Here is a 17,351-nt window from a genome sequence, read left to right as displayed (position 1 = left end):
AGGGTTTAGAAAGTCAACTCAGAGACATTGAGAGAAGTGTTTACGACATCCAGTTGGAGCTTGAGGTAAATTCAATAAGAGGACGATTTTAATTTTCTTTGTGTGTTTTAATTTGTTTTTCTGTTTGTGCGCTTTAGTTTGTTACCCCGGTGAAGTGGCGGATAACGGTACTCCGTGACAATCAAGTCGGTTACTTCAGTTTCCCATAATAACTGATATTCTGAGGTGAAGGTATGGACAGAAATGAGATTCTAGCGAAGCTTCACAAGCGATTCCCTTCACTTCCTCAGAATGCCCTCCTTACAATCTATAAAGCCCGGTCCGAACGCATGCGATTACTCATGAGGAATAACATACCTGCTGACATCCAAAATTTATTGCATACATGCCTGGTTGTGGTAAAGGAAATTATGCAAGAAAATGACAAGCTCGAAAAATTTATGTTGCTTGTCATAAGTGTGCCAGAATGAGTTGCGATAAAAACCCATGTTCTTTAGGAATGGTGTCTGATAACAGGGAAGATAAGATTCAATTCATTAGGGATGGCTTGAATAAGGAGTCATTGGATGATATCCTTCTGTCTCTTGAAACGCATCCCAGTGGATATGTGCAAAGAGCAATTCTCCAGTTATGACCATTATTCCAGAAAGAGCATGCACGATATAGTCTCGGGAATCTGACTATAAACGACCTTGTTTGCCAGTTTATAAGAAAAATAGATGGGAAGCCTATCCTCGACCCATAGAGAGCGTTCAAGCCGTTTCTGGACGTAAAACCAGAGGAAGATGTGAGCCACAGTCGCAACTACCTATAAATATCCTTTTACTTCACTGTTATTTTATTTCACTATTGTTTTATCTTTTCCATTATTGTCATTAATAATTTTATTTGACCATTGTTTCTTTTTCTTTTTACTGTTTTCTTTTTTACTCGCAAGCCATGTGCTTTACGCGTTATTTGACACTGACATGCCACCTCATACATAGTTGTGACCCACTGTCACCTTATAACCCACTGTCACCAAGATTCTTAAATAAAACTTTTTGTTAAGCACTAACAAATTATTTTTGAGAAATATTCCAATGGAAACTACTCCCAATAGACAATTCAAGAACATTTGTCTGCTTTTTGGATTTAACTATGGCAAACATAAAGAGTTCGTTGAGGCAGCCGTAGATCTTGGTCGAAGCATAGCAGAGAGAAAATTACACTTGGTGTATGGAGGAGGTAACCGAGGGTTATCAAAATTGGTTTCAGAAGCTGCTTTTGTCAGAGGAAGCCAAGTGTTAGGCATCATCCCAAGAGTCCTAAAACCTTTGGGCAGTTTGTCTGACTCACCGACTGGAGAAGAATTAGTCGTCTCAGGTGTGCAAGAAAGAATAATTGAAATGCTTAATCATGCTGATGCTTTTATTTTCCTTCCAAGAGATCTTGCAACACTAGAGGCACTTATCACACTAGCATCTTGGGCCCATCTGCACATTCACCAGAAACCCATTGGTTTGTTAAATGTCAATAATTTTTATGATGGCTTTATCGCATTTCTTAACCATGCAATAAAAAACTATTTCATTCCTTCCAATGCCAAAAAGTTTTTTATTTGTGCTCACACTGCTAATGAGCTACTTGATTTGTTACAAACTAATAGACCGGAGCCAGACCCCTGGACCTTTGTGTTGGAGCGTCCAAATAATGATGGTAACAGTAGCCGCAGTAAAAAATACAAATTAGATTTAACTCTCCACCTGTAAATATTTTCTTCTGTATTGCACCACCCAGGTGATGTCTTCTAAACTCTACTTCTTTCCTTTCAAACATTGAGGACAATGTTTCGTTCTGGTTGGGGGAGGGAATAGTCGACAATTGTGGAATCTTGGTTAAGTTTTTACTGATTTTTTGTTGTAGAAACTAACTGTTGCTAACTTTTTGTGTTGAAGATGGCTGAATATGGAGTGTAGTGACTCTAGAAACGCATCTTCATCATTTAAAAAAATTAAAAAAAAATTCAGACATTTTCTTTTTCTTTATTAAGCTTTGATATTCATTTTTCTTCTTCTTTTTAATTTCTCCTTTATAAATATATATTTTCAAATTTTTTAGTCAAAGATGGCTGAATATGAAGTGTAGTGCCTCTAGAAACACATCTTCTTAGTTAAAAAAAAAAAGAAACCATTTTCTTTTTCTATCATTTTAAGTGTAACTTTTCTAATTAGTTTTTCTGCATCATTTTCACATTTCTACATGCATATTTTCATTTCATGTTTAGAATAGGTTGGGGGGTAGAATGTTGTTTTAAAAAAAAATTGTGTGATTTGTTTTAACATTAGATGACATGATGAATTTAAAATTTTAGTATTTGTATTATCTTTGGTCTTAAGTGATGTTACGCTATGTTTGCTAGTCTACATGTTGATGTCGGAGACAAATATAAGTTGCTTGAAGGAATGAACATGTCATAATAAGTACCAAGTGAGTTTTTTAGCCTATTATTTTTCTTGGAGAGTAACCTTTTTGCCCATTCTTTATACAGCTTAGCAGTTTATTATTTTATACACGATCTCTAGATTTTTTTTGAGTTAACCCTAAAAACAAAATTGTAAAAAAAAAAGAAAAAAATATGTGTGTTGCTATATTTGGAGGCCCATTTAACTAGTAGATATGGAAGATTATTTAGAGCCCTAAAAGACGATGGAAATGCCATCTTTGATCCGTTTGAGCCTTTCTAGCCATCCCTTTTATGAAATATCCATAGTTAACCCTTTTGAGCAAACTTATCATCTTGACCCACTCCGATTTGGAGTATTACTCAATATCTTACAAGTTCCATCACCTATTTATGTTTGAGAAAAATGTAAATAATTATTTTGTTCAGTGAAATTATGCCAAACAAAAGCAAAAAAAAATAAATTGTTGTTTAAAAAAAACAATAATAGGTGAAATCCACCTTGTAACTTCCAAAAAATAAAAATAAAAATTAAAAAAAATTCTCTACATTTTTTTCTCAAACATATACTTTGTTTTCCTTATTTCCCCTCCTTTGTTAGCCATGTCCCTAACCTATGTTACGTCCTAATAAAAGTCCTTCTTGATTTTAGGGAACTATAGGTTGAAGTAGAAGCTAGTTATATGGGCTAAAAAGATGTAGTGGTGCATAAAAAATAAATAAATAAATAAATTGGGTTGACTAGCATTTTTATTTGACTTGAGATCGTATTATTTCTAAGCTGAAGGCATATTTCTTTCATTTTGGTGAGAGTATGTGATATCACTTCTTTATTATTTTCTCTCAATTACCATTCATTGGAGTGACTATTTTTTGGGTTTAATTTCTTTGTGAGAGTGTCACTACCTCCAGTGAGATTTTGAGGTTTGACATGTCATTCTTGAAAGTAGCTATGACAAAGTCTACTGGGCTGATTCATGTAGATGGTTGATGTGGGTGTGATATTTCTTTAGACTGGAGATAATGCTTATACTTTTATTTGTTTGTTATCATTAGTCTGATTGAATAAACACGTGTTTAAAAAAAATCAAAAAATCATTTTGGATTTGAATTTTGTTTTCGCTTTATTTGCTAGGGACTAGCAATAAGCTGGTTGGGGGGTGTGTTGAGTGTTAGAAAATGTATACTTATAAACGAGAAAATCATCATTTTACATTTCAAGTCTTACTAGCACCCTTACTTTTATATATTTAAGCTTCTTGTGATTTAATTACGTGTGTTTTATTTTAATTAAGTATTTTATGTATTTTAGGGGCATCATAGTCATTTCACAATGAACGAGAAATCATACGGTAAAACAGACATCACTTTTGAACTCAGGACAGTCGAAAACCCTAGGAGGAGTATAAAAGGAAAAATGTCACTGTTCACATGTACGGTATTGTCTACGTTACTGTTCATGACACTGTTCACATAGACGAAACGATGACGTAGCATTGACCGATGATGTGGCATTGATTGATGAGGTGTCACGATCCTATTGGACTAAAATTCTTATGTACTGTTGATCGATGACGTGGCAGCATATCAGTGGACCAAAAATCTCGCGTACGGTACATGCATTACACATGATTATTTTCAACCAAACCGCGTCACTGTTCAAGCCGAGTCAAACCGTGTTACTGGTCAAACCGCGTGGTCAAACTGTGTACTGTTGATTGATGACGTGGCGCAATCTTGAGCGTCCGAAATATTTTTGATCCAATGGCCATGATTTACTCAATGTATCCATAAAAAGGGGGCTCTCCCCCCTAATTGGATAGCTCTGAATCCATTTTTTGTAATTCCTTCTCCATCTTGTATTGTCTACGTATTTTAATAAATTCCCATTTTACCCCTAGTTCAATTATGAGTAGCTAATTTTCTTTCAAACTTGGGTTGAAGGTGAAGTCTCAACATGTGTCATGGGCTTTATTTGGTAAATTTATTTTCTTTTCCACTCTAATTTTTGTGGATGATTTGACTTTTCATCAACAAATAATAATAATATTGTCTAGATACCGCCCTGGTTTCACCGGCGCCCTAGTACAAGGTTATTATTATTTGGCACGATAAGCCCTTAGCACCATATTGATTAGAGTGTAGTTCATGAGGTGTGGATTCCCTCCTCATGATTTAATTGGCACTAATAAGGAATATTTAGCCTATGGTGCATGTTGATGAGGATCCAGATACTCAACCGCTTCAATTATAATAGTTTCCACTTTAATTTAATTTCATCATTCCAATTTAAATTCTAAGATAGTCTAAATCACTTTCACCACAAATCTAACCACCCATTTAGAAAAATTAATTCTACACACAATTAAAATCCACCTCCTTGTGGGATCGACACTCGTCACCATTGATCTATTCTACAATAAATTCGTGCACTTGCGAGTTCAATAAAATTTGCACAACAATTACCATCAAAGAATGGTGGCCTAGTTGTAGATTGTCTTTCCCTAAAGGTAGAGTCATTTTGGGTTGCCATTGATCTTTTGCTCTAGACGGTTAAGTCCTAACAAGAGAATCTTGCTCTGATACCAAATGAAATACTAGTTATGCAACTCAAGAGGGGGGGTGAATTGGGTTTTTAAAACTTAAGCTAAGCAAACCACACAACAATTCAATCTATTGCCTTAATAAAATAAAAAACAATAAATTTAATAAATCACAATAATAAAAGACTAAGGGAAGAGAGAGCAAACACAATGATTTTTATGTGGTTTAGCAATCCCCGCCAACGTCCACGCCTCCAACTACATGATTTTTAGTGATTTTTATATAAAGCCAAAAATTAAAAAATTAAAAATACAGAAACTACACATATATATATATATATGTGTGTGTGTAGTAATAAAAATTCATAGAATTTTCAAAAGTCGTTTGAGTTATGAAATAAATTATAGAACTGTGAATTACTGATGAAAATCAAAATTTTCCAGCATCAGTGTTCCAACTTCGAAAAATCAAAACAATTTATATAAAATGAGTTTTTGAACAATAAATGTACATATAGAAAGATAAAGATGTCTAGTTTAATAATCTGTAAAGTTTTATGCATGAAACTCGATTAAAACAGCAGTCATATGAAGTTCAATCTATACTGTTCACAGTTTCCAGGATTCATAACAACATTACTTCCACTCAAACACACATAAATTAATACACGATCATACTTTTCACAATTTTATAAATACAACACATACAGAATCATTCAATCAATCACATAAAAATCACAATCAAAATTAAAAGTTTAAAGGCTTATAAATTCTTTCGTACCTTCAAGACAAAATCCAAACTCAAGAACTCCTTTAATGGAGAATAGGAATACAATCAAAATCTTCTCTTTTTCTTATTCAAAAATATGAATTCACTCTTTATGCGACTACTGTATTCTTTTCTTTATTCGCCTCTAGGGTTTTGAAAAACAAAATAATGTCGAGGAGGTATTTATAGGCCAAAGCCTTTTTAAAACCCTTACCCATTAAGGAAACTTTTTTTAAAATAGGGTATTGAATAAATAAATAAATAATAAAAACAACGGTTATTTCAGGTAGAATATAAGACTTATAAGCATATAATTAAAACCAATAAACTTAACCTCACTTGAGATAGTAATTAAATCCATAATTCGAATACCTAAGATTCACCCATCATTTTAGCTTAGAAAATTAACCACTCATATTGGCAAGCAAAATACTCATTCTTTTTATAAATTTGTAAAAGTGTAATTAAAAAAAGGGAAAACCAAAGAGAAGAGAAAAATCTCTTTTTATTGACTACACTTTTTCCTTAAAAATCACTATAGATTTACACCAAATTTCTCTATAAAACTCAAATAAAAATCCACACATTCATTTATAAGCTTTCCTGCCTTTATATAGGTAAATTCTTATTTGATTAGGTGTGGGCATTTACATGATATGCTAATGAGCTTACAAACACAACAATTAGATGAGCTCTACTAATACAATCTCGGGGCATAAAATTATAACCATTGTAATGCATTATGGAATGTCGCATTCAATATAATCAATGGATACAACTGAAGTCAAACCATTGGATCTTTTGTCAAAGTGGATGAACTACTAAATTGACAAGTGTTAAATCTAGTACAATGAGATGTATGTGAGCTTAAAAACATGGCACAATCTCAACCTTTCAAAATTAATGTTGGATCAAAGCCTAGCAATTCTTCCAAAGGCTTTCAAGTCTTTGTAATCTAAATTTCAAATCCATGTTTCAATCCAAGCACTATGAATTTAGAGATATTCCTACAAAACACAAAAAACATACTTAAAAATAAATAAAATAGCCAATTCCTAAAATGAATTAGGGATTTTGTAAATGTGATGAAATTGTTAGTTTATCAACACTTGAAATGAAATATGACAATTATAACCTTTACTAAGTATACACTTTTTAATGTCAATCAGCATTCATTTTCTCTACCCTTATCTCTTTATATTAATTCCCTTAATTATTATTGTTGAATTTTTTTTGTTGGAGTTTTTAAATTGTGTTTATTATTGAAGAAACTTTTAAAAAACCAATTGGGGTGTCTAGTTGAATTTCACTTTATCTAGATTTAAAAGATATTTTAAATATATAAAAAAATAGTAAAACTTCTCCATAAGCCTAATGTTGGAACCAAACTAACTATGTTGTGGTTAAAACTAATGCTTGGTAACAAAAATTGTTGTTTTGATTTAGTTCACCTTAATGTAGATAATATAGAAGTAAAGCATACACTATTACATAAATTATTAATGAATAGGCTATAAATATTTTAGCTTTAACAAGATGTTGTTCATGCTGGCAAGTGATTACGTCCCCGCAACTTCAAAGATATGGTAATAACACTAAAGAATAAATCGTTGTCCCAATTGATTTTAGAAAAATATTTTAATCTTAAATCCTTTAATCTAACATAACATATAGTTTTTGTAATAGACAGATAATTATTACTATTTAGAGTCCAGTTCTTTTAGATGGGATATGAAAAAATTATAATTTATTATTATATAGAGTTTATTTTTATTTTTAATTGGCCTAAATTGGGAAAAGAATTTTTTATTACTACATGGAGATTATTCATATAAAGAGTATCACAATACAAAGGTTTTACTAAAAGGGTGTTACTGCAATAGAAATTTTTATTAACAAATGGGTTTAAAGAGTATGTACACGAGTTCAAATAGCCTCGCCATTTGAACCACTTGCATGTTTGTTTTATCACTTTTTATGTCTGATTACAAGTGTTTAAATGTTTGTTTTCGTAAATAAAAATACATGAAAATTAGTAATTACCCTTTCAAGAATTACATACATTTTAAATTTTATAAGTTAAATATTTTCATGAAATCTAAATAAATTTATTGACATTTTAAAAAGGTATTATTCAATTTTTCAAAACCAACATTTTTTAAAATATAATTAAATGGAGATAAAAGTGAGAACAATTTGACTTTTGAGAAAAATCCAATGGAAGAAAAAGTCATTATTCTATCTCTTTCTTTTTTTCATTTTAATATGCCACCTTAGCTTCTTGTTGAATGAGTTATATATGTAATAAGAGTTTTGATGGTACAAAAGTAATTATCTCAGCCCTTAAATTGAACCAAATAAATGGCCAGATTTTGATGTCAAGATTTAAATTCGAATCTTCAGTTCAAATATCACCTTCCTATATACTTTGCTCTCTCCCTTAGTTTTGACTTCTCCAATCAACAAACAATCCAAGAGTTTGATCCTAAACTGTAGTTGTTGCTGACATTAATTTCAACTATAAAGAAAATTCTTTGACATAAAAAATAATACAGGCAAAATATGCCAAAAAAAATACAGGCAAAAGTAAAATTAACTTGTTGACAACAAAAAATGAATTTTGATTACTTCTTCTGAAAGAATTTTGATTTTTTTCTTTGACATAAAAATAGCATAGCCGAATCCATTGAAAATTATAAGTACTTTATTTGGAGATGGTCACCTACTGACAAAGAATTTAAATTTTGCATACTTCTATGAAGAAATTAATAGTCAACTATGAAATATTTTTCTTTTAACAAAGATTTCTTTTTTAAGAATATGAACCATGAACTTAATTTTCAATTACTTTGGTAATTGCCAATAGATTGGCTCTAAAAGCTAGATACACTATGAGAAAAATGGTCTTTACTAACACTTGCCTTGTGACACTTTATTAAAATGTATCAGTAGTTACATACATTTGGGTCATTTTTCTTGTTTAATAGACAAGTATCATAAATTACTGATACTATAATGTCACTGTATTAAACATCAAAGATCATTGACGTTAAGGTATCAATAGAAAAAAAACTTATCATTTTATTTTTGTTTTGGCCTTAATTCGAACCCGAGATCTCAAAACTTCGAACTTTTACCTTTCAACAGTAAAACTACTGAGCCTAAAAGTTTTTGCTTTTTTAGTCTTAAAAAATATAAAAATATATCCATTACAATTCAAATCTAAACCTAAACTTCTCCTAACTTCTAATTCTAATTTTAATGCCACCTATCTTATGAAATCTCTAAAAATTAAAATTGAGAGAAAACAAAACTTCTCTAGTATCATTTTGTAATCTATCACGCCAATTAATTTTTTATAAGATAGGACGAAGAGACAAAGAGAGATGTCTTAGGTGGACTACGCTTCGCCCTCAGACGACAACGTATTAGAGGCCGAAGAACAAGAGCAGAAAGATGAAAAGTCACGAAACCCCCACGAACAACTACAAATTTCTACACATCAGCCTTCTCCTCTTGCTCAATAATTTCTATTTTCCTTAATTTTGTTTAAAATTCAATATAATTATATTCAACTAATTTTAGGTTTCTCATTTCTCGGTATAGAAAATCTAGATTGTCGACTTCAAATCAATGGTTGAAAACAATGGTGACGCCTTCATTACCACCATTGGTTTTGAAAAAATATCTAAATGCTTCTGTTCTCTTAAATTCAGCCTCTGTACCTATGGTTTCAAGAACTGATCATGCCTCTCGAGTTATGATTGTGATGGCCAACAATTAAAATGTTATTGTTGATAAGTAAAATAGTTACTATTGTATATCCTTTCACCATTAATAAATATTTATTTTTTTATTACTTTCTCGAATTGCATAAGCTTACTCTAGACTTGATAAATTAAAAATTATGGATTATGTGTTACAATCCTCTTTTTCAACCATTTAGTTATTTTTTCAATCATAATTGCCTCCTATTAAATGGTTTTGTGTGCAACACTCCTCAAGTGAGCTCTTACTTTTGCTTTATTTTAGTGATTTGTACAGAATTTTGTTGTTTCTCAACTCATTTTTAATACTAAAAATTAATATATGATGGGATTACTTTTTTCTGCATCTTATTACTTGTGATGATGTTCAGACTAGAGTTGATCCTGCAAAGGGTATTATTTATGATTAGTGTTAAAAATTGTATGTTTATTAAGGGATAAAAATGTTATTTTGTTTTATTAATGTAATTTATATTTGTAATTGTGTAACATATTGTGAATTTCTAATTATTTTTCTAAATATTTGATTTTGTGTATTTTTGTGTGTTTATTAGGGAAAAATAATAATTTCATGCAATTTGAGGCTCCAAACAAATGCATGGATGTCAAATTTGGATTCCAGAAGTCCGAGAAATTATGTCATTGTCGAGGAGGATCCAAGACTTTTGTTGTACTTTTTTTTACGTTTTTACCAGGGTAAATGTGGTAATTGTAAAATTATAAGGTTTTATTATATTAGGTATGGTAATTGTTAGTGGAATGTGTTGGATATGCTTGAGTGGATAAGTTAGGTTTATGTTTTATTAGTGGGATTATTAGTGGGACAAATGTAAGGTTAAGATGTAGTTAGATTTTTTTATTTATGTGGTGTGGATTTACCATGTATTAGTATAAATAGAGGAGGGGTGAACACACCTCTCCACACCTTCTCTTCTCTTCTTTTCCCCCAAATTCTTCTTCTCATCTCTTTTTGTAATTTATTTTCAATCAATAAAATTAGTTTCATTTCAATTTTCAAATTCCATTTTTACTTATGTGTTTTTCAATTTTAGTAATTTCCTTTATAAAAAAAAATGTTTAGCTAAATATTAATAGTTAGGGGAAGGTGAAACTCTTAGAAAATAAATATGATTTAATGAAATTCTATTTTTAATTTTATAAATTAAATTATTTTCTATTTAATTTTATACATATTTTATATTATGAGATTTTGATTTATTGTAGACAAACGAGGGAGTTTGGCACAATAAATTCTTTTTATCAAAATATAAGGTATGGTAAAATGATATTTTGACTTATTGTAGACAAATTAAATTTTGGCACAATGAATACTTAATCCATCATAAAATTAAAGGGAAAATAATAATAATTTATATAATTAATCTTTTCGGTAATAAATCTAAAATAAATGGCAAAAAGAATTTATTAAGTTTTATTTACAACTAAGAGTGAATCCACAACCCTAACTAATTCAATTTCAGAGTTTTATTTAAACTAAGTTGTTTATATTTAATTTTTATTTTCAAATTTTAGATAAAATAAAATAAACAAATTAAATCTTTTCTCTGTTGATCGACCTCGGACTCATCGAGATATATTATAACTAGGCACTCTTATACTTGAGAGTAAATCAAACACTTTTAAGTCGTGTCAAGCTTTTGGCGTCGTTGCCGGGGAAAGATATTTATTTTGTTTTATTTTTTCCTTTTCTTTTTTTTACTTTTTTTTGTAAATTTCCGATTGCCCCCTTTTCCTTTTCTTAAATTCTCTTCTACCCCCACATCTTTCATAATTCTAGTTTCACCCCAACAATTCTCGTTTCTTACTCATTCTTCTCATAATTATGTTCTGACCCTAAAATCTTCCCGAATCTTCATTTTCATCCTACATGGCTCAATTCTAAACTTCTAAATATTACGGTATGGCCATAAAATTATAAATAATTTCAATAAGATCCCTAGATAAAATTTCTCACAATAATTAGACTTGGACTTATTTGGACTTAATTTGGATCAAGAAAATTAACTACTAACACTTAACTAACTAACTACTAATTTTTTTTATTTTAGTATTTAATTTTTAGTTTTTTTATTTTTATTTTTTTATTGGTGGGTTCAACTACCAGTTTTTTTATTTAATTTTAAGTTATTAATTTATTATTTTGCATTTTGTTTTTGCCTTGTTTTATTTTATATGGTGGGTTCAACCACCAGTTTTTTTTATTTTGCATTTATTTTATGCTTTTTTTTTGTTAATTTAATTGGTGGGTTCAACCACCAAAATTGTTATTTAATTTTAAGTTATTAATTTTCTTTTGTACACTTATATTATTTACATATTTAATTTTTCATTTTTTTCTTTTTTTTGTAATTTTCATTTAGTTTTTGTGTTACTAATTTGTTTGTTATATTTTTGATATAATTATTGTATGAGACGTTGGTATCGGACTTCAAGTGGCAGGTTAATTCGTAACTCTGAATCACCACCACCAGTCATGGACGAGATCCAAGACGAAAACAATTTAGGGCAACTTAATCCTCTAATTGATCAAGAAGACAACCAATCTCAACATGATCAACCGAGAACTTTGAGAGACTACATGAATCCAACCAGAACTAGAGCACCGTCGTGTATAGTATTTCCTCCAAAAGCATCTCGATTTAACTTCAAACCAGGTATTATCCAACTTTTACCAACATTTCATGGTTTAGAATCTGAAAATCCATATTTGCATCTAAGAGATTTCGAGGAAGTTTGTAATACATATACAGACCAAAATTGTAGCATGAACATAATTAGATTAAAGCTTTTTCCTTTTTCATTAAAAGATAAAGCTAAAACTTGGATACAAAACCTTAGATCTGGATCAATAAGAACTTGGAAATAACATGCAAGAACAATTTTTAAAAAAATTATTTCCACCTCATAGAACAAATTCTTTTAAAAGGAAAATCACTTCTTTCACTCAAAAAAATGGAGAAACATTATACCAATGTTGGGATAGGTTTAAAGAATTGCTTAACATATGTCCACACCATGGTTTTGAAACTTGGCGATTGGTCACTTATTTCTACGAAGGCTTAATACCACAAACTAGACAAGTTGTAGAAATGATGTGTAATGGTGAATTTAAAGATAAAAATCCTGAAGATGCACTAGATTACCTTGACCAATTAGCTGAAAATGCACAACATTGGGATACTGTTGGAACTTTTGAATTGACTTATAAACCACAACCATCTCCATCTAGTGGAGGAATCTACAACCTTAGGGAAGATCATGATTTACAAGCAAAATTTGCATCCCTAGTTAGGAAGGTTGAAGCTTTGGAAAATAAAAAAAGTGATCAAGTAAAATATGTTCAAGAAATTGCATGTGATGTTTGTAGTTCTAATGATCATTTCACTCAAGATTGTCCCACTCTGCCTGCACTCAAAGAATGTTTGCATGATCAAGCTAATGTCATCAACACTTTTAATAAACCAAACCCATATTCACAGACTTATAATCCTGGTTGGAGAAATCATCCAAATTTCAGTTGGAGGAATAATAATAATGCACAATCTTCACAAGCACCACCTCCACAAAATTTTCAAAATACTCATCCTTATGTACCATATGTTCCACCACCATGGAAAAATTTGGAAGATACAATGCATTCATTCATTAGGAAGAAAGATACTATTAACAATCAAAATGCACAAACTTTTTCTGATTTGAAATATACTCTTGCTAAAATTGCTTCTGCACTCACAATTCAATAAAAAGGAAAATTTCCAGCTCAACCACAACCAAATCCTAAGATTCAAAATGCACCCATGGACCATGTTAAGTCAGTTATAACTCTTCGTAGTGGTAAGGTTATTGATCGGCCTATTCCTGAACCTTGTGAAAATGAAAAATCAAAGGGTAAGGAAGAACTAGATAAACTTACACCTAGTGAAGGAATAACTATTGTTCCATTTGAACCACCATTTCCGCATGCATTGAATAAACCAAGGAAATCAAACCACTCTTTTGAAATTTATGAAATCTTTAAGCAAGTGAAAGTTAACATTCCTCTGTTAGATGCAATCAAGCAGGTACCTTCATATGCCAAATTTTTAAAGGACTTATGCACTGTTAAGAGGAAATTGAAGGTAAAAAAGAGTGCGTTTATGGCTGAACAGGTAAGTACCATTCTGTCTACTAATAATAAGTTAAAATATAAAGATCCTGGTTGTCCTACTATTTCTTGTATTATTGGAGATCACAAAATTGAGCATGCTTTGTTAGACCTTGGTGCTAGTGTTAATTTGCTTCCACATTCAGTTTTTCTTCAACTTAATCTTGGTGAGTTAAAATCAACTTCAACTACACTTTGCTTGCCGATAGATCAATTAAAATACCAAAAGGAATAGTGGAAGATGTTTTAGTGCAAGTTGATAAATTCATATACCCTGTGGATTTTATAGTTTTAGAAACTAAACCTGTTGTGAATAATTATAAACCAATTCCTGTAATTTTGGGTCGACCATTTTTAGCAACTGCTAATGCTTTGATGAATTGTAGGAATGGTTTAATGAATTTGTCATTTGGAAATATGACTCTGGAATTGAATGTTTTCAATATGTGTAGGCAACCTAATGAGGAGAATGAGAATGAAGATGAGATTGATGAACAAAATGAATTGCTTGAATCTTGTATAGAGGAGAATATTCAAAAAGGGAGTTTTTCTGAACTTAGTGATATTTGTTTGGTTAATTCAATTGAATCAAGTAAACAACTTGAACATGATACTTCTAATATAAATTTGTTGTTTGATTCTTGTCAGACTTTGCAAACTAATGATAGGAAACCAAAATTTGAGGAGCTTGGAATTATTGAAAAGATTGAACAACAAGAAGCACCTAAATTGGAATTGAAACCTTTGCCAGAGGGATTAAAGTATGCTTATCTTGGAGAAGAACAAACTTATCCTGTTGTGATTTCTTCGACCTTATCAAGCGACCAAGAAGGTAAGTTACTATCTATTCTTAAAAAGTATAAAAATGCAATTAGATGGACTTTAAATGACATTAAAGGTATTAATCCTTTAATTTGCACACATAGAATCAATTTGGAAGAAAATGCTAAAACATGTCAACAACCTCAAAGAAGATTAAACCCACACATGAAAGAAGTAGTAAAAATAGAAGTTCTTAAGTTACTTGATGCGGGAATTATCTACCCTATCTCTAATAGTAAGTGGGTAAGTCCTACACAAGTAGTACCTAAAAAATCTGGAATCACTGTTATTAAAAATGAAAAAGGTGAATTAATTCCAACACGAATTACATTTAGTTGGCGCATGTGCATTGATTATAGGAAATTAAATGAAGCCACTAGAAAAGATCATTTTCCTTTACCATTTCTTGATCAAATCTTAGAAAGAGTAGCTGGACATCCCTACTACTGCTTTTTAGATGGGTATTCAAGTTATTATCAAATTCCTATAGCACTTGAAGACCAAGAAAAAACCACATTTACATGTCCCTTTGGAACATTTGCATTTAAAAGAATGTCATTTGAACTTTGTAATGCTCCTGCAACATTTCAAGGATGCATGTTAAGTATTTTCACTGATATGATTGAACATTATTTAGAGGTCTTTATGGATGATTTGACAGTATTTGGGAATTCTTTTGATGATTGCCTTGATAATTTGAAAAACGTTTTAAAAAGATGTGTTGAAAAAGAACTCATTTTAAATTGGAAAAAATGCCATTACATGGTTACTTCTGGAATTGTTTTGGGTCATGTTATATCTGTTAAAGGAATTGAAGTTGACAAAGAAAAAATTGAAGTCATATCTAAATTGCCTCAACCAAAAACAGTTAGAGATGTGCAATCCTTTTTAGGGCATGCATGATTTTATAGGAGGTTTATAAAAACTTTTAGTGTCATATCTAAACCACTTTATAACCTCTTATTAAAAGATGCACCATTTGAATGGATTGATGATTGCCAAAAATCTTTTGAGAAAATAATTTGCCTTTTGACATCTGCACCTATTATGCAATCTCCTGATTGGTCTTTACCTTTTGAATTAATGTGTGATGCAAGTGACTGTGCTATTGGTGCTGTTTTAGAACAAAAAATGGATCGTAAGTCGTTTGTGATTCACTATGCGAGTAAGACTTTGGATAGTACTCAAATGAATTATTGGACAACTGAAAAAGAATTACTTGCTGTGGTGTATGCATTAAACAAATTTCGCTCATATTTGCTTGGTTCTAAAACTGTTGTTTTTACTGATCACGCTGTTGTGAGATATTTGATGACTAAACAGGATGCCAAACCAAGACTAATTCGCTGGATTTTGTTATTTCAAGAATTTGACCTCACCATCAAAGTTAAAAAGGGTGCCGAAAATGTCGTTGCTGATCATTTATCAAGACTCACATCTGAAATCTGCACTGATATAACACCCATCAATGATTCATTTCCTAATAAATTTTTATTATTTGTTACTTTAATACCATGGTATGCTAACATTGTTAATTTCCTTGTTATAGGTAAAATGCCTTCGCAATGGAATACTCAGGAGAAGAATAAATTTTTGGTTGAAGTAAAGAAATTTTATTAGGATGATCCTTACTTATTTAAATATTGCTATTATCAGATTTTTCGATGATGCATTCCTGATAATAAGGTAAGTAGAGTCATTATTTTTTGTCATTCTGAAGAATGCGGTGGACACTTTTCTTCAAGAAAAACTACGGCTAAAATTTTACAAAGTGGATTTTATTGGCCTACCATATTTAAAGACACATATGAATTTTGCAAAACTTGTGAAAACTGTCAAAAATTAAGATCAATTACTAAAAGAAACATGATGCCCTTAAACCCCATACTTGAAATTGAAATATTTGACTGTTGGGGAATTGATTTCATGGGTCCATTTCCACCATCTTTTGGATTTGTGTACATATTAGTGGCAGTTGATTATGTCTCAAAATGGATTGAAGCAATGTCTTGTCGAAATAATGATAGTAAAACTGTCGTTAAATTTTTAAGAGAAAACATTCTAAGTCGACTTGGAATCCCTCGAGACATTATTAGTGATGGAGGTAGGCATTTTTGTAATAAGTTATTTGAGTCTTTAATGAAAAAATATGGAATTATACATAAAGTTGCTACCCCTTATTATCCTCAAACAAATGGTCAAGTTGAATTAGCAAATAGGGAGATAAAACAAATTTTAGAGAAAACATTTAACCCAAACCGCAAAGATTGGTCTCTTCGATTGACTGATGTACTTTGGGCATACCGTACTGCATTTAAAACGTCTTTAGGAATGTCATCCTATCGGCTAGTTTATGGTAAACCTTGTCACTTACCTGTTGAACTTAAACATAAATCATTTTGGGATATTAAAGCTTTTAATTCAAATTTGGATGATGTTGGTAATGTGCGGAAATTACAATTGAATGAACTTGAGGAATTAAGAAATGATGCATATGAAAATTCAAGAATTATTAACGCAAGAACAAAAATTTTTCATGATAAAAGAATTTTTCGAAAAACATTTGAAATTGGTCAAAGAGTGTTGCTTTATAATTCTCATCTTCATTTGTTTCCAGGAAAGTTAAAGCCAAAGTGGAGTGGCCCATTTATTGTAAAAAAATGTATATCCACATGGGGCTGTAGAAATTGAGAATCCAAAAAACAGTGTCACATTTAAAGTTAATGGTCAAAGAATAAAGCCCTATCTGGAATACCAACCACGTGAACCAAGCACCGAGATAAATTTGAGTGACCCACAAAATCTTGATTAAGTTTTTAATGAGTATTTTAACTTTTCACTG

The 17,351-nt window shown here is 30.8% G+C and overlaps 1 non-coding gene and 1 pseudogene across 1 annotated transcript; one reads left to right on the top strand and one right to left on the bottom strand.

Moving 5' to 3' along the window:
• Positions 1–12,456: 12,456 nt before the first annotated feature.
• On the bottom strand, positions 12,457–12,565 carry LOC112496047 (small nucleolar RNA R71). Its single transcript, XR_003062479.2, has one exon. It is a non-coding gene; the product is annotated as a small nucleolar RNA R71 (small nucleolar RNA).
• A 691-nt stretch (positions 12,566–13,256) lies between these two features.
• LOC127899876 (uncharacterized) overlaps positions 13,257–17,351 on the top strand; it is a 104,727-nt pseudogene continuing 100,632 nt past the window's right edge.

The sequence above is a fragment of the Citrus sinensis genome, chromosome 9, assembly GCF_022201045.2.
Source record: "Citrus sinensis cultivar Valencia sweet orange chromosome 9, DVS_A1.0, whole genome shotgun sequence".
Classification (NCBI taxonomy): domain Eukaryota; kingdom Viridiplantae; phylum Streptophyta; class Magnoliopsida; order Sapindales; family Rutaceae; genus Citrus; species Citrus sinensis.
The sequence above is the reverse complement of the archived record's forward strand: the minus strand, read 5'-3'. Positions and strand labels throughout refer to the sequence as shown.